The 22,239-nt window shown below is 39.0% G+C and overlaps 1 long non-coding RNA gene across 1 annotated transcript; it reads left to right on the forward strand.

The window, feature by feature from the left end:
• Positions 1-1,909: 1,909 nt before the first annotated feature.
• On the forward strand, positions 1,910-17,483 carry LOC129481266 (uncharacterized). Its single transcript, XR_008657319.1, has 4 exons — positions 1,910-2,038; positions 6,729-6,846; positions 14,221-14,281; positions 17,208-17,483. It is a non-coding gene; the product is annotated as an uncharacterized lncRNA (long non-coding RNA).
• The last annotated feature ends 4,756 nt before the right edge of the window (positions 17,484-22,239 follow it).

Consider the following 22,239-nt stretch of genomic DNA (forward strand, 5'->3'; position numbering starts at 1 on the left):
CAAAGGATAATTGCCAGAGAGGGTTCTTCTTCTCAGGTAGTCTTTGTAATCCAACATAGTCCCTAAATAATTCTAATAAACAAGCGTCATTTTTTGAAAAGTTCTTACTGTAGATACAACACGCAGAAGCCCCAGTCTCCTTGTTGGAGTCAAATGTGCATAATTAGTTAAAAAGAAAAAAGAGAACACCTGTTTCCATGACTACAGTGTTAATTTGCTTCTTAGAGTTGATCTTGTGCGGGATTTGTTTTTCTTGCTATAGTATTATACGCATTGTTGACATTTAGATTTGCACTAATTTTAGTGCACATTTACACTAAAATATATAAAGTATAAATAAGTAAATAAGTATCTCTTTTTTAAAATTTGTGTTCTTGTTCTTTTGAAATTACTAACACAAGTTGCAAAATCAAGCTAATTTTAGTCAACATTATGTATTATCTGTACATATATACAATATTAAATAGAATATTACTCAAAAGTCACAATTTTGTATTTAGTAAGAAAAGCAGAAAATCAGTTACCTTTGAATAAATAACTTGTTTGAAAAATAAATTGGGAAATTTACAGCAGCAGTGGCATAAAATGTTTAAGTCTTCTCATATCTCTCCATAAAAAGTCAAATCAAACAACAATCACAAAAACCCATATATAGCATCCACAATAAAAGTAGATGTAAAGTTGCCCACAAAACTTGAATGCTATGTGTTTGGGATCTGGGTAAAAATTTTCCATCAGGTCAAATATATTGATACAGTTGCACTATGCAGACATCCTGGATTAATGAGTTAGCTCATGAGGCCAGGAGTTACTCCACTTGGGTGGTTGATTGAAATTTGGAACTCTTATACTGAACAAACTTGAGTGCCAAATTTCTTCATTTGTTATAGAAAAAGTTATCCAAATGCTTACAGAGATTAGAAAGTTGGAGTGGATTTATTACGTGATAGCTGGTCTTCTGCCCATAACTATGTCTCCATTGTGAGAGTCCAGAAGACATTCTCTGCATTGATGCTTTGAAAAACACATTGTGAGTGGAACACAAAAATGAAAGGACTCTGCTACACTGTTAACATTTATACTATAAATCTTCCCCCAGCCTTCCCCAAGGAACCTCTAGTCATTTTCCCAGATGACTGTGCATTAGGGGAAGTAGTTAGGATTTGGGGATTACTCGTTGTTTGGAGCACACTATTTTCTGGAGACCCAACACTAGCGTTATTCACCTGTCAAGATTAATAGAGTTGTGTTTTATGTCCATCTCACAGTGAGCACTGTGCGTCTGCATCTACCCATGATGATTTTCCAAATTTTAGGATGTATATTTGGAATAGACATACAAAGCAACCGGCATAAGCCCACACTAGTTTCCACACTAATAGAGACCCATGGGCTACTATAATATACTAGGAAAGACAAAGTGGAAGAAAGAAAAAATTGCTCTACCTATTAAAATACTAAAGGCAAAACAATACTGCATGTTCCTGGCAGGATTGCAGAGGTTAGTGCTAACATCCAGTTAAGTGATTCTAATCACTTCTTCTATAAAATTTGCCTTTTTGGCTGAAGCAAAACACAGATGGGTCTTGGGAAAAGAGAAAGAATTATAAATTTTATCAAGTAGAGATTCTAATTGCAGTATTGCTTTAGATTTCGGGTTGGTTTAGTTACTGGAGAAAATCAACATATCCCTTGGTATTTGAAATGCAGCCATCAATCTGTTAAATACTTTTCCCTATGAATCTTAGTAATGACAGTATACTTTCTCACCACAGGACTATATCACTCTCCAACTCTCAGTCATAGTCTAGTCTGCAAGGACTTTGATCATCTCTTCATTTCACAGAACATCAAATTAGCCCACGTCAATGACATCATAATGATTACGGGAAGCGGTAATAATCCTAACCACTGCAGTATGATACATGCATGCCAGAGGGTGGGAAAAAAATAACAGACAATTTCAAAGATGTGCAAAGATTTCTCAATGATAATTCTAAGATCTGACTGATCTGGGGAATGCTGACATCCTTTCAAGGTAAAAAACAAGTGTATCTGTTCTCTCCTGTCACAAAGAAGAGACACAATGCCTACTGAGCCACTGTGGTTTTAGAGGCAATACATATCCCAATTTGGGGTGCTACTTCCACCTATTTACTGAGTGGTTAGAACTGCTGCTAGATTTGTATAAAACTTAGACTTCAAGAAGGCCCTGCATCAGGTTCAGGCTGCTGTTAAAGCTACTCTGCCATTTGAGTCCTATGAAGGCATTATGATGAAATATTGTAAAAGTTAAATATACTCTTAGCGGATTTTTAAAGACAGCTATAATTGAATTACAACAGTGACATTTGTGATTTTGGAGTAAAGATATGTAATCCTTCACAGATTACCATTTTCTTATAAGCAGTTTCTAGCATGCTTCTGGGTTCTTTTACAGACTAAATGCTTGATATAGCGTACCATAGTGGGCTGAGCTGTGTATTCTGAACTGACTATGTCTGACCCATAATGACATGAAGTTGGACATATACTGCAGCAGTCTATCATTAATTGGAAATGACATATGTGAAACTGGGCTTGAGTAGGTTCCAAAGGCGCAAGTACATTCTATTAGCTAATAGCTCAGACTTTCATGGTCCCTACTCCTGTTATATTACCCACTCTGTCCCAACCCATATCTGTAGCATGGGTTGTATCCCATGACAAATTGACAGAAGACACATTACAACTGGCCGGGCACGGTGGCTCACGCCTGTAATCCCAGCACTTTGGGAGGCCGAGGCGGGCGGATCACGAGGTCAGGAGATCTAGACCATTCTGGCTAACACGGTGAAACCCTGTCTCTACTAAAAAAAAAAAAAAAAAATGAGCCGGGCACCATGGCGGGTGCCTATAGTCCCAGCTACTCGGGAGGCTGAGGCAGGAGAATGGCGTGAACCCGGGAGGTGGAGCTTGCAGTGAGCCAAGATTGTGCCACTGCACTCCAGCCTGGACAACAGAGCAAGACTCTGTCTCAAAAAAAAAAAAAAAAAAAAAGAAGACACATTACAGACCTGGTTTACAGACGGCCCTGCATGGTATGGCTGGCACCATCTGAAAGCAGAAGGCTGCCAGCAGCACTCCAACCTCACTCAGGAGTGGTCCAGGCAAGTACTGGTGAAAATATAATTTTGCATAATACAACTGTTTGTTCATTTTTCCTGGAACAAGAGATGACCAGAAGAACATTATGCCCTGATCTTTGAGAACTGGCTAATAATTTGGTTAAATGTTTAGAGACTTGGAAGAAGCACAATTGCAAAATCGATGATTTGGGTGCCTGCAGAAGAAATACAGAGACATACGAATACATCTAAAGAGCAACCATAGAAGAGGAGGGTCTTATTAACGAACTGAACAAGATGACCCATTTTGCTTCTTTTCCCAGCCAACCCTGCTCTTGCCCAGTACTGATGGACTATGTAGCCAAAGCAGCAGGGATGGAGCTTATGCATGGGCACAACAACATACACTTTTCTCGTGATGGCTGATCTAAGTGTCGGCCAATAGCAGAGTTCAACACTGAGCTCCCTATATGGCATCATTCTGTATGGGGACACTCCAGCCACTGGTTATTATATTGAATGCTTCCATCATGGAATGGGTAGTACCCTGAATATGAATTTGCTTTCCCTGCTCATAGTTCTTTCATCAAAAGCTTCATCTATGGATTTACAGAATGCCTTACTCAAAAGTAAGGTACACTACATAGCATTATTCTCACTAGGAAATTTCTCTTTTTTCCCCTAAATAAATAAGGTATGGCAATAGGCTCAGGCTAATGGAATTCACTGATTTTTCTGTCATGTTGCCTATTACACTGAAGCAACTTGCCTGATAGATTAGTATAATGCAGTTCAAAGATTCTGTATCTATGTCCATTGAGTGATGATACTTTGAAATGGGAGCTGGGATCTTGTTCTTCAGGATATATTATGTATTCTGAATCACTGATTCTATACCAAGAAACTTCTGTTTCTTCCATTTTAAGAATTTCCAGATCTGAGAATCAAGGAAAGTTAGTGGGAATACTATTCTCTTCTCACTATTAGCTCTAATGAACTACTAGCATCATTTCTTCATCCTGTTCTCACAATTTTGGGTTCTGCCAGCCTAAATGTTTTCTTTCCCAAGAGAATACTTCTTTTTATAGGAAACATCTAAACTGTTACATTTAATTGAAAGTTTAGGCTGTCACCTGGCCACATAGTACTCCTTAAGCAGCAAATCAATAGGCAATTAAGACAGAGTATTGACTGATGTGATTTGACTCTATCAAGGGGAACGTGGGTTCCTACTACACGGAAGGAGTCAGAAGTGTGTCTATCATGTTGGGAAGTCTCCTAAGGCTCTCAGTAGTACTTTCATGACTTGTGATAAAAATCAATCAAATTTATAACTACGTTAATTTAACAGGACTGTTAATGGCACAGAGCCTCCAAGAATGAAGGTTTAAGTTACTTCACCAGGCAAATAACCATGGCCAACTGAGGTGACAGTTGAGAGCAAAAGAAATAAAGGGTGAGAAATTGAAGAAAAGTGCTATAAATATTAGGTCTCCAATCTTAAAATCGAGGTTATAAAAACTATACATGACAAATGACTTGCAGATGAATTGCAAGGAAACAGAATGAACATAAAAAGAATCTATATCAGTCAATTCAGTCAATATTCCTCCAGAGAATTTTTTTTTAAGCAATAGGGGTTCACTCTATCACCCAGGCTGAAGAGCAGTGGCATAATCATAGCTCACTGCCACCTTGAACTCCTGGGCTCAAGCAATCTTCCTGCCTCAGCCATCAGAGTAGTTGGGACTACAGGCATGTGTCACCACATTCAGATAATGGTTTTTAATTTTTTGTAGAGATGGGGTCTCTCCATGTTGCCCAGGCTAGTCTTGAACTTCTGGCATCAAGAGATACTCCCACCTGAGCCTTCCAAAGTGCTGGGATTATAGGAGTGAATCACCATGCCCAGCCTTAATTTATTACAAGGAAATTGTTTATGCAATTGTGGAGGGTTGGTTAAGCAAGTCCAAAGTCTATAGGGCAAGCCATCAGGAAGCAAAGATTAGGAAGAGGTGGAAATACCATAGGCATGGGCCAAAATCATCTACAGGCAAATTTCTCTCTCTCATTCTTTCCTTCTGGCCTCAATTATGATTTTAAGGCATTCCAAATGATTGCCATGACAACCCACATTATTCAAGAGAATCTTACTTTCTGAAAGTCAACTAACTTGGATCATAATTCAAACAAATACAATGAAAAAAAATTGACCAGGAACTGCAAAATTAGTGACATTAACAATGTATTGCTATTTTATCATGTTAAATGTTTAGAGTGCTTATATTGTCTCAGATTTACTTTAAAATAGTATAAGAGAGAAGAAAATAGGTAGGGGAATAGATGAAATAAAAATGACTACAACTTCATGATTGTTGAAACTGGATGACAGAAACATGGCAATTCATTGTACTAAACAGTAGCCCCCACTTATTTACAGGGAATACATTCCAAGATGTATAGTACAAAACCCTCCTCATATTGTTTTTTTTTTCCCATGCATACAAACCTAGGATAAAGTTTGATTTATAAATTAGGCACAGTAAGAATTTAACAACAATAACTAGTAATAAAATAGAACTGTTATAAAAATATACTATCATAAAAGCTATTTTAAACTTATGAATTGCTTATTTCTGGAATTTTCCATCTAATATATTTGGACCACAGTTGACTGTGGTCCACAAAATGAGAAACTGAGGATAAGGAGGGGTGGTTACCATATTGGCTTCTTTATGTTTAAAATTGATTAATATTTTTAAAAGTGAGTCGGGAACATGTCATAACTGAGTCAGAACACTGGTGCTATTGGATAGCTTTATAGCCAAGAGCCCAAATATGCAGCATGCATCTGCCACCCATGAGCTGCTGCCAGCCCCACCCCCGCAGCCAAACTCCTCCAGGTGCTCCCCAGGACTTCTGCTTATTCTTACTCAATCTTTTCGAGCTGGTGGTAAACAATTTCTTTCAGAGGAGTTACTCATACCAGAGTTTTGGAAACCTCCTTAACTAATCCACAGATCACATCTTCCCATGAACACAAACATTTGGAAAAAAAATGGCAGGATCTGACTGGGGAAATAACAATGCATAGACTGATCTAATTTTCCTCCAAAAACCAGGACCATGCTGATTAGTCTGGCTCACCCTCTGTGGCTCCTTCTTTTCTCATTACTCATAATGATCCTTTTTGTTTTTACCTCACAAACTGTATTTTGTTTCCTACTGTATGACTTTCTTTAGGACCTCATCTATTCAAGTGTGAACACTAATTGTGGATCAGGTTAAAGTTCCTTGAAGCTCCCTAAGCAATTCCAAGTTAGAATATGTATTCGGGCCTCTGTCTTTGCATTTTGAACTTTGCATAGCAGCTATTTTTTCAGAAGGTACTCTAACAGATATGAAGCTCAACTGCCCATGGCAATACACTATTCTGTAGGAGGGCTGTTGATTAAATCCTTAAGTTGACTCAGACCAGCAAATAAACCGAGTCAAATCTGCAAGGGCTGGAACATTCCTGGTGAACCCTTGTAAATATGAGGCCAGAAATTTGAGGTTAGAGGAGGGTGATGTCAGCAAGATTGAGGAATAGGAAGTCACAGAATTCACTCTCCCCTACAGAAAGATCAACTAGCAACGATTCACAGACAAAACCACCTTGGTAAAAATACCAAAATGTGGGAGTAATCCTGAGTCACTTGCATTATCTACAGAACTGAATAAAAATTTGCATTGGAAGGTAGGAGAAATGGTCTTTCATTGACTGCATAACCCTTATTCCTCCTCAAGTTGTGACAGCACCACACAGAGATTTCTCAGGGTCCACAGTTTTTAAATTGGGAAATGAGAAGTGGGAGGTGAACATTCAGCTTCCTTAGCATGCTCAGATGTATCCCAGGAAGTCCACTTTGTTCTCACATCACAGGGAATGGGAAATGGAGGAAGCTACATGGTTAGACTACCTGGGGTCAGGTAGAAAAAGGCAAGGAGAAAGAGCCCACAGAGATCAACATGCAGATTTTATTCAAAGCTCAGTATACTTTCCAGCAGTAGCGTTCAATGAGAGGTACCAGCTAGTAGCATAACTTACTTGCCAAGCCGAGCTGATCACTACCAGAAGAGGTGGGAAGTGGTACCTGTCTTGAATCCCTAAACAGCCTCCAGGACCAGCCACAGACACTATCTCGGTCGGGGTCCCACCCTGTGAAGGAGATGACCTCTGCAGCAAATTTCCGTAATTAGCGGGCACTAAATACCCCACATCAGAAGCTAAATCTGTGTTTCCTGCAGTCTGAAGCCCAACCTCCAGACCTTTCCAAGGGAGAGAGAAAACCACCACGGCAAATGTTGACCACAAGCAGACAATAGTTTTGCCACATCAGAAAGTATAATCGGCCCTTCTCTAAGACTCAAAGCTCACCCCAGACCACATCAAGGAGGAAGGCAAATTTTAAGCATGCATTTCTACTGAGCACAGTAGTTGGTCCATCCATCTCAATCCGCTTAAACTTGGGTCCCCTCCCACAAACCTATACAACTCCTGAACTAAAATAGTAGTATCTCTGTCCAGGAAATAAATCATGTGGCTGAGCCAAATCAGAGGTGATTATCGTGCCCATAATTACAAAGCAGAGCACAGGCAGTGGTCTTGCCAGATGGCAGAGCCTACTCAGAGGCCCCACCAAAATTCAGAGCAAAGGCACATCCCAATCATCTAGAGAAGCTAAAAGCAAGCTCTGCTTGCCCAGGATCAATACCAGCTAGCCTATCCAAAACATAGACTAGACTAATGATATTAATGCCAAAGACCTCCTGTAAAAACTGGAAAAGGTGGCTATACCTGCAAATGCACAAATACCAATGGAACAACTAAGAAAACCATGACACCCCCAAAAGAAACTAACAAAGCCCCAACAATAAACCCTAAAGAAAGGGGGATTTATGAAATGACAAAAAAGGATACAGAATAACCCTCTTTAAAAATTCAGTGAACTTCAAAACTATGCAGATGAAAAAATTAAATAAAATTTGGAAAACAATACATAAGAAACTTGACAAAAAGAGAAACAAAACAATTAAAAAATAGAAATTCTCAAGATAAAAATACAATGACTGAACTGAAAAATGCAATAGAAAGCTTCAAAAGCTAGTTGATCAAGCTGAAGAATCGGTGAACTCAAAGACAGAACATTTGAAATACTCAATTAGAGGAGCAAAAAGATAAAAGAATGGAAAATGAATGAAGAAAGCCTGTGGGAACCATGGGATACCATCACGCGACCTAACATATGCATAATAGGTATTCCCAAAGGAGAATGAAGAGAAAAACATTATCAGAAAGCGTATTTTAAAAACAATAGATGAAAACTTCCCTAATCTGAGGAAAAAAGCCAACATCAAGGTACAGGAAATGCAGAGGTCATCAATTAAATTCAACCCATAAAGGAGTTTATGAAGACATATAATAAACTATCAAAAATTAAAGACAAAGAAAAAATTCTGAGAGCAGCAAGAGATAAGAAATTAAAACATACAAAGGAGTCATAATAGTATTAACAATAGACTTCTTAGCAGAGCCCTGCAGGCCAGGAGAGGGTGAAATGATATATGCATAGCGCTAAAGGTAAACACTTTAACATGAGAATAACTCAGCAAAGCTGTCTTTCAGCAATGAGGGAAAAATTACTTTCCCAGACAAAAACAGCAAACAGAGTTCATCACCACTAGGCCTGTCTTATAAAAATTGCTAGGGGGAGTTTCTTAAACTGAAACTAAAGGCTGCTAATTCATAACATGAAACTTATTAAAGCACAAAATCTAATGGTGTAAGTAACAGACAGCAATATTCAGAATACACTAGGGCTGTAATATTGGTGTGTAACATAATTTTTTTCCCAGGCATGGGGGCTAAAGGACAAAATTATTAGTAAAATCTTTGGCTAAATTAAGTTTTCAAGGGATATATATTACAAAATGATGTAAGTTCAATGTCTAGAACATAAATGGGGGGATAGTAAAAGTGTAAAGTTGTGTATATAATCAAAATTAAGCTGTTATCAGCTTGAAATAGACTGTTATAAATGTTAAGATGTTCTATGTAAGCTTCATTGTAACAAAAATCTATACAGCACGCATAAAACAAAAATTTAAACAATTCCAAACATGCCATTAGAGAAAACCTTTAAACCACAAAGGAAGACAGCAAGAGAGGAAGAACCAAACAGTATCTACAAAAGAATCAGAAAACAATGACCAAAATAACAGTAGTGAGTCCTCACCTGTCAGTAATTACCTTGAATGTAAATGGATTAAATTCTCCAGTCAAAAAACACAGAGCAAATTAATGCACAAAAACAAGACCCACCTATATGCTACCTATAAGAGACTCACTTCACTTTAAAGGACACACCTAGACTGAAGGTGAAGAAATGGAGAAAAATATGCCATGCAAATGGAAACCAAAAGAGAGTAGGGGTAGCGGTACATGTATCAGAAAAAATAGATTTTAAGTCAGTACTTGTAAAAAGAGACAAAGATGGACATTATATAATGAAAAAGGAGTCAATTCCTCAAGAGGATATATTGATTATAAATATATAGGCACCCAACAGTGGAGCACCTAAACATATAAAGCAAATAGTAAAGGATCTGAAAAAAGAGATCAATTGCAGTATTATAATTGTAGGGGGCTTCAATACATCACTTTCAATATTGAGTAGATAATCCAGACAGAAAAATAATAAGGAAACATTGAACTTCAACAACACTTTAGACCAAATGGACATACACAGAAATATACAGAATATTCCATTCAACAACAACAGAATACACATTATTCTCAAGCACACATGAAACACTCTCCAGGGTAGATCATATATTAGGTGACAAAAAAAGTCTTAGCAAATTGAAGAATGAAATATACTCAGGAATAAAATTAACCAAAGAGGTGAAAGATCTATACATTTAAAACTATTAAGCATTAATAAAAAAATTGAGAAGACAGGAATGAAAATCTTGTGTTTGTGGGTGTACAAATTAATGTAATTAATGTGGTTTTTTGTTGTTGTTTTTCTTTTTCTCTTTTTTTTTTTTGAGACTTGCTTTTTTGCTCTGTCACCTAGGCTGCAGTGCAGTGACATAATCATAGCTCACTGTAACCTCAAATTCCTGGGCTCAAGTGATTCTCCTGTCTCTCAGCTTTCTGAGTATATAGGACAATAGCTGTGTGCCACTAGACCCAGCTAATTTATTTTTAATTTGGTAGAAATGGTATCTTGCTATGTTGCTAAGGTTGGTCTTGAACTCCTGGCCTCACACAATCCTGCCACCTTGGCCTCCCAAAGTGCTGGAATTATTGGTGTGAGCCACTCTGCCTGGCCCAATTAATATTGTTAAACGTCCTTGTAACCTAAAGTGATCTACAGATTTGACACAATTGCTATCAAAATCCCAATGTCATTTTTTACAGATATAGAAAAAACAATCTTATAATTCATATTTTCATATTTTAAAATCTGAATACAAAATTAATATTTTGTATTTAGAACTACAAGAAACATCAAACAGCCAAGACAATCATAGGTAGAATGAACAAAGCTACAGTCATCACACTACCCAATTTCAAACTATACTACAAAGTGATGGTAATTAATACAGCAAGGTACTGGTATACAAACAGAGCTATCAATCAATGGAACAGAATAGAGCACAGAAATGGATTCACGTATCTATGGTCAATTGATTTTTAGCAAAGGTGCCACAAATTTATAATGGTAAAAAGGCAGTCTCTTCAATAAATGGTGTTGGAAAAACTGGATATCCATATACAAAAGAATGAAATTGAACTCTTATCTCACACCATAGACAAAAATCAACTCAAAACGGATTAAAGACTTAAACATAAAGCCTAAACTATAAAACTATTAGAATAAAATGTAGGAGAATATATGCACAACATTGGCTATTACAATAATTTTTAAGATTTGACACCAGGAGTACAAGCAACAAAAGCAAAAATAGACAAAATACATTAAAATAAAAAGCCTCTGTACAACAATGAAACAACAGAGTGAAAAGACATCATGTAGATTTGGAAAAAATATTTGTAAGCCATACATCTGATACAGAATTGATGTCCAAAATCTATAAAGAACTCAAAACAAATCTATCACAAGAAAACAAATAATTTGATTAAGAAATGGGCGAAGGACCTGAATAAACATTTCTCAGAAGAAGACATCTAAAATGGCTAACAGATACATGAAAAAATACTCGATATCACTAATCACTAGAGAGATTCAAACAAAACCACAATGAGATATCAATTCCCATCTGTTAGAATTGCATTATCAAAAAGACAAAAGATAAATGCTGGTGAAGATATGGAGTAAAGAGAACCCTTGTACTCTGTTGGTGGGAATGTAAATTATTACAGCCATTATGGAAAACTCTATAAAGGTTATTCAAATTCTAAAAATAGCAATACCACATGATTTAGCCATTATGTTTCTGTTTATTTACCTGAAATATTTGAAATCAGTACATGGAGGAGATGTGTACAAGCTCATATTTATTGTAGCACTGTTCACAATAACCAAGTTATGGAATTGACCCAAAGTGTTCATTAACATGGAAGGATAAAGAAACTGTAGTATATATACACAATGAAATACTATTTCACCTTAAAAAAATAATGGAGATCCTTTCATTGGCAAAAATATGGATAAACTCCGAAGGCATTGTGTTAATTAATATAAGCCAGGCTTAGAAAGACAACCACCACATGACCTCACTTAGTTGTGGAATCCAAAACAAGGGATCTCATCGAAGCAGAAATAGTAGAATGGTGGTTATAGAGGCTAGAAGTTTGGGGTAATGGGGAGGCAATAATCAAAGTACAAAGCGTTGGTTAAATAGAATAAATGTTTGGGTATTTTTTTAAAGATCTTTAGCATGGTATGGTGGATATAGCTAATAACTGAGTACTGTACATTTCAGTATCACTACGAAAGTAAATTTCAAATGTTCTCAACATAAAAAAATTAAATATTTGAGGTGATGAATAGGTTAATTAGCTTGATCTAATTATTCCACATTTGATTAAAAATTATGATCGCACATTGTATTGTACAAATATATACAACTATAATGGTCCAATATATAATAAAACATTTTTAAAAAGAAATTTGAGGTTAGAAACTGCATGTAAAATTTCCCCAATGCCTCAAAATGATCCACTCTAATAATCATCCCTTCTAATCCAGCAGCCCACACTTTTGCAATTACCAATTTTTCTGACCCAAGCCTGACCCCTCTAATACTCTACATTATAAAAGTAACCCCTTGACAGGAGGTTCATCTTCATTCAAAAATGAGGCAATAATCAAGAAAAAACTTGAAGACCAAAAGGCCAACAGGAGTTCACAAAATTCAATTAAGTCTGTTAGTTTTGAGAACAGATCAAAGTGGTTTAAAAGCATTCCATAAAATTTTATCCTTCCTTCTCTGTGTTTCTCAAAATATATACCTCTATTATAATAATGTCTTACTCTTTGGTATTCACCAATCTCAAGCCAATGATACTATATTTTTCTAACCAATTTTTAAATATTCCTATATGTATGCTTAGCTCTTTTGCCATTGTTAACATTCATTTTCGTTTCTGGATCAACCTATCTATGTTTTCCTTCCTTTGTTCCAACTTTATTGAACATCTCTTATTAAACACCAGGCACTGGGTATATCATAATGAAAATGCAGACCTTGTCACCACCCCTAATATTTGCCATCTAAGGAAAACACAGATAAGTAGCAGGCAATTGTAATAATTGCTGTGATTGTGGACATAGTAACATACAGAATGACTACATCAGAATCATGTACGTCATGCCTAACCTGAATTTAACACATCAGCAAACCCTTGTGTAAGGGTTTACTGAAATTCAGTAAATATATTGAATTGAGGTGGCAGTGCAAAAATAGTTACAAAAATGGTTATTTTTCTCTTCCTTTCCAACAGCTCTCTATGACTCTGTATTCCAAAATTCACTTTTTATTACTGACATGCAAAGGCAACTAACATTGCCAAGCTGTATCAATTCTCAGTGTTCAAAATCTTAGAGAACTGAAAAACAAAGACGGCTTTTTAATTGGTAAAAAAAAAAAAAAAAAAAAAAAAAGGTATTACTTTGATGGTACTTTTAGAGTTACTCTCTGGAACCAATACATCAAATTCAAAAACCATTCTCACCTAGAAAAAGAATAAATGCAAATAAATGATATGAATGAAACTCATGAAATAAAAGTGCAAATAGACTTTGAGCTTCAGCAGTCAGATGTTTGTTTATAGGATGATGTTCAATGACTCAGAAAAGCCTGGCTAGCAATGAATTCCCTGCACTGCACTCACCTCTCCTCAGCTGCTCCCCTTCTGGAAGCAGCTCCATCAGGTAAAATTATGTGCCCCCAGGAGATATGAAAAAAAGAATTATGTAAAGTGGCAAGGCAAAGTCTTGCCCACAGGAGATATGAAAAAAAGAATTATGTAAAGTGGCAAGGCAAAGTCTTGCCCACAGGAGTGACAAATCAGAGAAAGTGCACTCATTCTAGCATCTTGGGAGACCCCACGACCCCACATACCTTTTCCCTAGCACTAACTGAGAGACATTCCCTTTGCAATACAGAGGTAGCTTAGTTTTCTTTAAAGACTCACTCTTTCCATGCATATAGCACCTGATGACAATCTTCAACTCTTATCCAGTCAAGAGTATGAAATTCACCTTCCTCACTTTCACAATTATCCATTGGCAAAATTGTACTCATTTTAAGCTTTTTTTTTTTGGTCACCAGAATTTTCTCATTTCAGCCTGTCTTTGATACTGATTTGCCAAATATCCACTTGTCTAATATTTTGAATGATTAGAGAGTATTTAAGTTGTTTGAGATTCTATAGGCTCTGGGGTCATGATGGTTGCAAATAACTTAGATTGGGTTATTTGTCTTGGAGTTGGGCAGTATTTGGTACTGAGTAACACAAAGCCACTCATGTCTCATATTAATTCTTGATATGTGTTTCTTATTTTGAAAAAAATCTTGATGTTGCCCATACCATAAGGCCTTATTTCCACCAATTTGAGCTTCAACTGGAGCCGTTTCTAAAGAGGCAGCCAGTCTTGGTGAGTAGCATTATTCCTGTATAGATAACAGGTGCAGAGAAGAGAGCGGGGTATGTGGTAGTTAATACAGTCATCACTCACATACTTGGAATCCTTGAGGGGGGGAAAACAAACATGTAACACACAGACAGAAATGGATCCTAATGTACCATCTTGCAAATGATTTGTACTCCCAAAAAAGGAGAAAAAGAAAACTCTTTTAAAACAAACATGGCATAAGGATCAGATCTAACCTATTTTTCTATGCAGGACAAATATGGAAGTTCTTGCAAAGAAATTTTCTGACACATACCTACATCATGGCAAAGATGGAGAAGGAAATTAATTTTGTAAGAAACAAAAATTAACTTGCATCCTGCAGTAAGATGAATCCTATCCTTAATAATTTGTAACAATTACCCATGTTCTTCAGTATCTACAATATGAATTCCAAGTCTCTGATTAGGCTGTAAAGAATTATCCAAATAAATAGTAGTACTTCAACATTTCAGTCACCGAAATGCTTACTGGAGTGTCTGAAAGCAATTTGCACATTAGTGAAAAGGAAAACCTAACTTGACCTTAGAAACACTTGAAAGTATTCTCTTACAGAATACTGATGTGAACATATGCGTCACATATAACTGATCAGGAGTCTTTTAAGCAACACTACCCTTGATCTGTTGTATACAATGGAAATGTTTATTGAGGTTAAATTAAAAACTAGCACAGCATTCATGTTTCTAACAGGAATAACCTGTTTTTAGATTGGACTTCAATCACTGTTACCATTATGCTAAAGAAAAAAAATGTGTTTCTCTCCCACTTACTGTGTTTCTGACAGTCCAGACAAGTCCATGGGCACAGAGGACAATGCAGAAGAGAAAAAGTAAAATCAAATCACAGGCAGCAATGTAGAGTGCATTTGAAAGTGTAAATCCCTGAAGAGGAATTCATTACTTAGCTTTGAGTTTCCAACTATATCAATTTCCTAGTGGAACATTAGTATAGAATCTAGCCTTTGTTGAGAGAAAAAAGGGGTTTTCTAAGTTTCAAAGAGTGTTTCTTCTGTATAACAAGAACAAAGCTTAGGGACAGAGTAGACCATAACAAGGTTATCACATAAAAGAGACCCCTGATTAACCACTAACAAGAAGCAGGGAAGGCTTCTAGCTGTGGCCAGGTGGGCAGCAGAGCAACACAGAGACAACGCCTCATCTAAGGGGGGCTCAGAGTGGGGTAAAAAGGCAGCAGGAGAAGCAAAACCACAGGGAAAGTTCAACAAAAGCATAGGGGCCTTGTTTCCTGTTTTGACTTGATGCTCCAGGAGTTTCCCTGCCATTAGATCAGCAGGAATAGTTCTGCCAGTGCAAAATGTCAGTTTTAGAAAAGTTAAGAAAATTAAAATTTGCACATATGAGATGAATTCAGAACTTGCCTCTAATATTGCTGATTTCTGGTAGCTCACCTCCCACTGATTTGCTAGACATATAACTTCTCTTTTTTTCTCTCTTGATCTAACCTTCTCTATATCAGCTGCTTTGGGTTAGGGCCTTTATGTGCAACAATGTATTTTTGGTACGACTTTGCTCAGCAACGAAGGTCATATTAGTTTCCCAGTGCTGCCTTAACTAAGTACTACAACCTGGGTGGCTTAAAACAGAAATGCGTGATCTCAGAGTTCTTGAGGCCAGACATCTGAAACCAAAGGTTGGTGGGACCACGCTCGCTCTCAAGCCTTTAGGGAAGATCATTCCTTGCTTCCTCCTGGCTTCTTGCAGTTTGCCAACAATCCTTCGTGTTTCTTGGTTTGCAGCTGCAACATTTCAATCTCTGACTCTGTCATTACATGGTGCCTTTCCCTCTTGTCTCCAGTTTTTTCATTCTGATAAGACCACTAGTCATCCTGGATGAGGGCCTACCCTCATAATATAATCTCATTGCAATTACACCAGCCAAGACCCAATTTCCAAGTAAAGTCACACTCGGTCACCAGGGATTGAAGCTTCAACATATCTTTTTGGGGGTCACAATTCAATACATAATAGAGGTAAAAAGAAAAAACAAACAACAAAAAGAAACTCCTCACATATTTCCTCTAAGGGAATATCTAAAGTCCCCAGTTCTATTTGTAACCAAAGAAAAACTGGTATATAGCATTATACAGGCCACACAAGCCCCCTGAAAAGAGTTGGTAATTTCTCCAGAAACACCCAGTTTGCCTATAGTTTGGAACAGCTGTAGTGAACCATCACAGCCAAACCCTCATTCTTTCTCATTTTTCTTTTCTTTTTTTTTTTTTTTTTTTTTTTTTTTTGAGAGAGTCTTGCTCGCTCTGTTTGCCCAGGCTGGAGTGCAATGGCGCACTCAATGCAACCTCTGCCTCCCAAGTTCAAGCAATTCTCCTGCCTCAGCCTCCCGAGTAGCTGGGATTACAGGCAGAGACCACCACACCCTGCTGATTTTTGTATTTTTAGTAGAGATGAGGTTTCACCATGTTGGCCACACTGGTCTTTAACTCCTGACCTCAAGTAACCCGCCCACCTCAGCCTCCCAAAGTGTTGGGATTATAGGCGTGAGCCACTGCACCTGGCCTCATTCTTTTTCAAGGTATAGTTCCCATGATATTCACTGTAGATAAATCTTTTGTACTATCTAGCTTAAGATTTACCAAAAAAAAAAACAGGGACTTACAACCTGGTGGCAGTGACAAGTAGTCCCAACCTTGCCTGAATTCAAGAAGTCACTAAAGCACAGTTGTGGCAGCCAACCTCCAAGGCAGCCCTTGTGATCTACCTCCTGAAAGAGCCTTAGGTAGCCCCCCTCCACATTGTATCAGGTTGGTCTATGTGACCAAGAACACACAGCAAAAATGATGGCATGTCACTTTCATGTTTAGCTGATACAAGATTGACTTCTATCATGGGTGTCTTCTCTCTCCACTCAGCTCTCACTCTGGGGGAAGCAAGCTACCACGTTGTGAAAAGCCCTGTGGAGAGGCCCACATGATGAGGAACTGAAGCTTTCAGCCACCAGCCAGGGAGGAATAGAGCCCTGCCAGCAACCATAGGAATGAACTTGGAAGCAGATTCAACAGCAATAGTCTGGCTCTGGTCAACAGCTCTAACAGCCTCATGAGAGACCTGGTGGCAGAACCATGCAGAAATGCTGTTTTTTGATTCCTCGGAAACTGTGAGAGAAAATAAATGTTTGTTTTTTAAAACTGCAAATGTGGAGATTATTTGTTACACAGCAGTGGAGTGCTGCTGTCTGAGCTGAAGTTGTTCCAGTCACATTTCTTTCCCTCTGCTTTCCAGCCTCTTTTTTCACCTAAAGGAAGATAGGATTTCTCTCTATTCCTAAGGAAAAAGCTTCTGAATAATCTCATTTTTATTATTTCAGTCCTAAAATAGGCTGGATTTATCAATTAAGAGAATTATCTAGCTATAAATACAACTTGTGATGACAAACATGAACTAGTTTAGTAGTGAACCTTGTTTCATGGAGAAATAAAGTAGTTCTATTTTTTCTTTTTTTAGAAAATTTCCAAAAAATTTATTTTTCCAAATCTGTCTTCCCACTTAATTGGCACCTGAATTCAAGTGACCCATTCTGCAGTGGTATCCAATAAGCTTGTGCCCCCTAAACTATTTCCCATGCCAACTCTCAGCCTTGCTGGTGCACGCAGAATCCACCTTCAATTCCTCTAGGGTACCAAGAACATGTTGGGGAGTGGTGATCCTGACCCTCCTTCTATCAGTCTTTAGCTTTAGTCTTTAGTCCTAACTCCTTTTCTTCTCTGATGGCATCCGAGCAGTTAAGTAAACCAGTACCTCACAGACATCTGCCTGGGAAACAAAATTCTAGTGTCCATTTACTGCGGTATGGCAAATTTTACAGGGCATTTCTCTTTAGGACCTTAGCATCACTCTATACTCCCCTTTGTGGGTAAGGGAAGCCATACTTTACAAATGCTTTACGTGGCCAAACTGTGATTTCCATCTCCCTCTCAAGTCTCCCCTTAACCTAGAAGGACATAGTGGGATTGGTAGTGTCAGCTTAGCTAAACAGCATCTCTCGCCAAGCTTTGCAATTATCGGTGAGTTCCCTGAGCCTAAAATACACAATTCTTGGTGTCTTTTTATAACTGAGCACCCTAATAATCAGTTCTTGTATTCTGCGTACACCACCATCCATTTACATGGTAAAAATCCCAAATCAAATTCAGGACCAAATGCAAGGCCCTCTTGTTGCAATCTGATGGTTTATTTCTACCAACCAGCCATGTCTCACTAACTTTTCAACACAATTAGAAAACGTCCTCCCAACCACATAGTTTTGAAATTCTACACTGAATGACACAGCTGTGCAAATCTCCCTTCCATAAGCTGCCTACCCTGAATGCTCTTTCAGGAAGTGTATTCAGATGATCACTCTGATACTCTCACACAGTATAATCTTTACTGTCTAGCTGAAAAGGCTGTTCTTGAATATTACAGCCCTAGCAATTAGGAGCTCAGATATGAATAATTTCTGTCTTCCCCACATCTCTCCCTCACAGATTACACCCACTCCCAGCACCATCACATCCCTCTAATAGTTTGAAAACGAGAGCGACCTAGCCTACGTAGGCTTACCTGTGCACACTTCCATGCCACCCAATCTCAGATTTGTTTCTGAATATTCTATTAGGAGTCCAAACCCTGAACAAAACAGTGATATTATATTATGAAACTTATTTAAATAATCCAGAGAATGGTTCAATCATTCTTCATTTTTCCCCTCAGGCTTCCAACGCGCATACACAGTTCACCTGGAGTGAACAGATAAGGGTTCATCCTCAAAATACATTCCTCTGCTTTTTCTCTATCATGCTTTATTTCATTCTCATTTTCCAAAACAGCTCTCCTTCCTCTCACTCTTTGTCTCCGGATAAAGCCATGGATCAGTCACAATTGGTTTTTCTGTTTGTTTTTTGTTTTGTTTTGAGATGGACTCTCGCTCTGTCGCCCAGGCTGGAGTGCAATGGAGCGATCTTGGCTCACTGAAACCTCCACCTCCCAGGTTCAAGCAATTCGCCTGCCTCAGCCTCCCAAGTAGCTGGGATTACAGGCGCCCGTCTTCACGCCTGGCTAATTTTTTGTATTTTTAGTAGAGACGGGGTTTCACCATGTTGACCAGGCGGTCTGGAACTCCTGGTGTCACGTGATCCACCTACCTCAGCCTCCCGAAGTGTTGGTGAGAGGTGACAGCTTGCTAGCATAGCCCTTGCTCGCTCTGGGCGCCTCCTCAGCCTCGGCGTCTGCTCTGGCTGCGCTCCAGGAGCCCTTCAGCCCGCCGCTGCGCTGTGGGGGCCCCTCTCTGGGGCTGGCCGAGGCCGGAGCCTGCTCCCTCTGCTCGTGGGGAGGTGTGGAGCGGGAGGCGCGGGCGGGAGCCATTGCTGCGCGCGGAGCGCCGGCACGGGTTCCGGGTGGGCGCGGGTTCCGGGTGGACGCGAGTTCCGGGTGGGCGTGGGCTCGGCGGGACGGCCGGCGCCTGCTGGGCTTGATCGGGGGACGGGTTCCCTCTGGGCTGCCGGAGTGCCCTGGTTAGGTGCCGCAAAGTCCCGCGGCGAGTGCCATTCAAAGGTGAAGCCGGCTGGGCTTCTGGGTCGGGTGGGGACTTAGAGAACTTTTCTGTCTAGCTAAAGGTTTGTAAACGCACTAATGAGCACTCTGTCTAGGTAAAGGTTTGTAAACGCACCAATCAGCGCTCTGTGTCAAGCTAATCGGGTAGGGGACTTGGAGAACTTTTGTGTCTAGCTAAAGGATTATAAATGCATCAATCAGCACTCTGTGTCTAGCTAAAGGTTTGTAAACGCACCAGTCAGCACTCTCTCAAAACGGACCAATCAGCACTCTGTAAAACGGACCAATGGCACTCTGGAAAATGGATCAATCAGCAGGATGTGGGTGGGTGAGGCCAAATAAAGGAATAAAAGCAGGGCATCCTAGCAGCCAGCTGCAACCCGCTCAGGTGGGCTTGCACCTTCTGGAAGCTTTGTTCAACTCTTTGTGATAAATCTTGCTGCTGCTTACTCTTTGGGTCTGTGCTGCATTTATGAGCTGTAACACTCACCGTGGAGGTCTGCAGCCTCACTCCTGAAGCCAGTGAGACCACAAACCCACCGGGAGGGATGAACAACTCTCGACGGGAGGAACGAACAGCTCTGGACGGAAGGACCAAACAACTCTGGAGGTGCCACCTTTATGAGCTGTAACACTCACCGAGAAGATCTGCCGCTTCACTCCTGAGGCCAACGAGACCACCAGAAGGAACGAACAACTCCAGACGCCACCGGCTTTAAGAGCTGTAACACTCACCGCGAAGGTCTGCAGCTTCACTCCTAAAGTCAGCGAGACCACAAACTCACCAGAAGGAAGAAACTCCAGACACATCTGAAAATCTGAAGGAACAAACTCCAGACACACCATCTTTAAGAACTGTAACACTCACCACGAGGGTCCGTGGCTTCATTCTTGAAGTCAGCCAGACCAAGAACCCACCAATTCCAGACACATTGGGATTACAGGCGTGGGCCACCGCGTCCGGCCTCACATTTTTTTTTAAGAGCCCTCGGGTTCCAAACATCGTTGCAAACCAAGGATTTTCAGAGGTTGTTAGAAAATGGTTCTACCTGGTCAGGCCTAGGCCTCAGATGGAGAAAACTGCAATACAGGCAATACTTTTCTTGTTAAAATACCAACTCCTGTAGCTGAACTTCAGTTTATTATTATGTAAAAAGTACCTGCTTTTTTCCTCCACCTTCCACCTCGCTAACTTCTGTTCTCATTGTCTTTATGGACCAAGACTCTAGTGGAGTGGGTGGGTGAATGTTCCACCCCAGGAAAGGTGTGAGGTGGTAAAAACAATTCTGTATACTGAGAAACTCGACATCTTCATGAACTCTTAGGAAAAGATGTTTTCCAATGCCTGTTTAAATTATAGCTCTGATATAATACCTTTACGGTATTTTATTCTAATGGTAATAAGTGAAAAGAAAATGCTACTTTTAAACTGTTCTTTTAAAAATGAAAATATATATATATAGTTGTGATGCATGCAAAAGAAATTGAACAAATATCATTGTCTTATATTGGATTGCCAAGTTTATATTTCAGTATTCATTTCAGTTTTCTGGCAATAGCAACTGTTATCTACTTGAAAAGTTTATCATACTCAAAGGCAAGATGTAGAGAAATGATAATGAGAATGTTTACTAATGAATGCTGTATTCAACTATATTGAAAAATTAATTAAATAGTACTTGTTTAAGTGTACTTGACAGGAATGGCCCCTTCGGTGTAGAGAAATGAGAAAAAAAGAAAAGGAGACACTGAAAAAAATCTGGAAGTGAAACAGTGACAGCTGTCTCAGGGTAAAGAAAACATAGCTTGCTCCCCAATAGCTATCAGTTATTTGAAGACATGCCAGCAAGGTCTCCAAAGCTGCACTTTTCCTGTGCTATCCCAGTTGGGTGCACTTGCCTGAGGATACAGAAGGAAGAAAAGTTAGAATACCTCATCCGTCCCAGATAAATGCTATTGCTTAAGGAGCTATAAGGGAAGAAGGGAAGATGGGAGAAAAGAACAAGTGCTTTTACAAAGGAGTGTTGTTAATAACAAATGGAGCTCAAAAGACAATGAAACAGTATCTGTAAAGTGTTAAGATGTCTCCTACTTTCTCATTCTCTGCAAATTCATTTGTTATGTTTTGCTCCATGTTGCATATCGCTTTTCCTCTTCTAGTTCGTGTGAACTCATCTTCAGGCTTAAGCATTTCTCATAAATCCTTCCTGATTTTGTCGTATTAGCTTCTTTCTGTCGTCTCTGTTCACGTAACATACATTCATGCCCCAATTATAACTCTAAGCTCTATGTATAGTGTTTCTTTTAAATGCATTTCTTCCAACAAATGTGTGAGTTCTTTGATGGCAGGTA

This window comes from Symphalangus syndactylus, chromosome 4 (genome assembly GCF_028878055.3).
Source record: "Symphalangus syndactylus isolate Jambi chromosome 4, NHGRI_mSymSyn1-v2.1_pri, whole genome shotgun sequence".
NCBI classification, from domain to species: Eukaryota; Metazoa; Chordata; class Mammalia; order Primates; family Hylobatidae; genus Symphalangus; species Symphalangus syndactylus.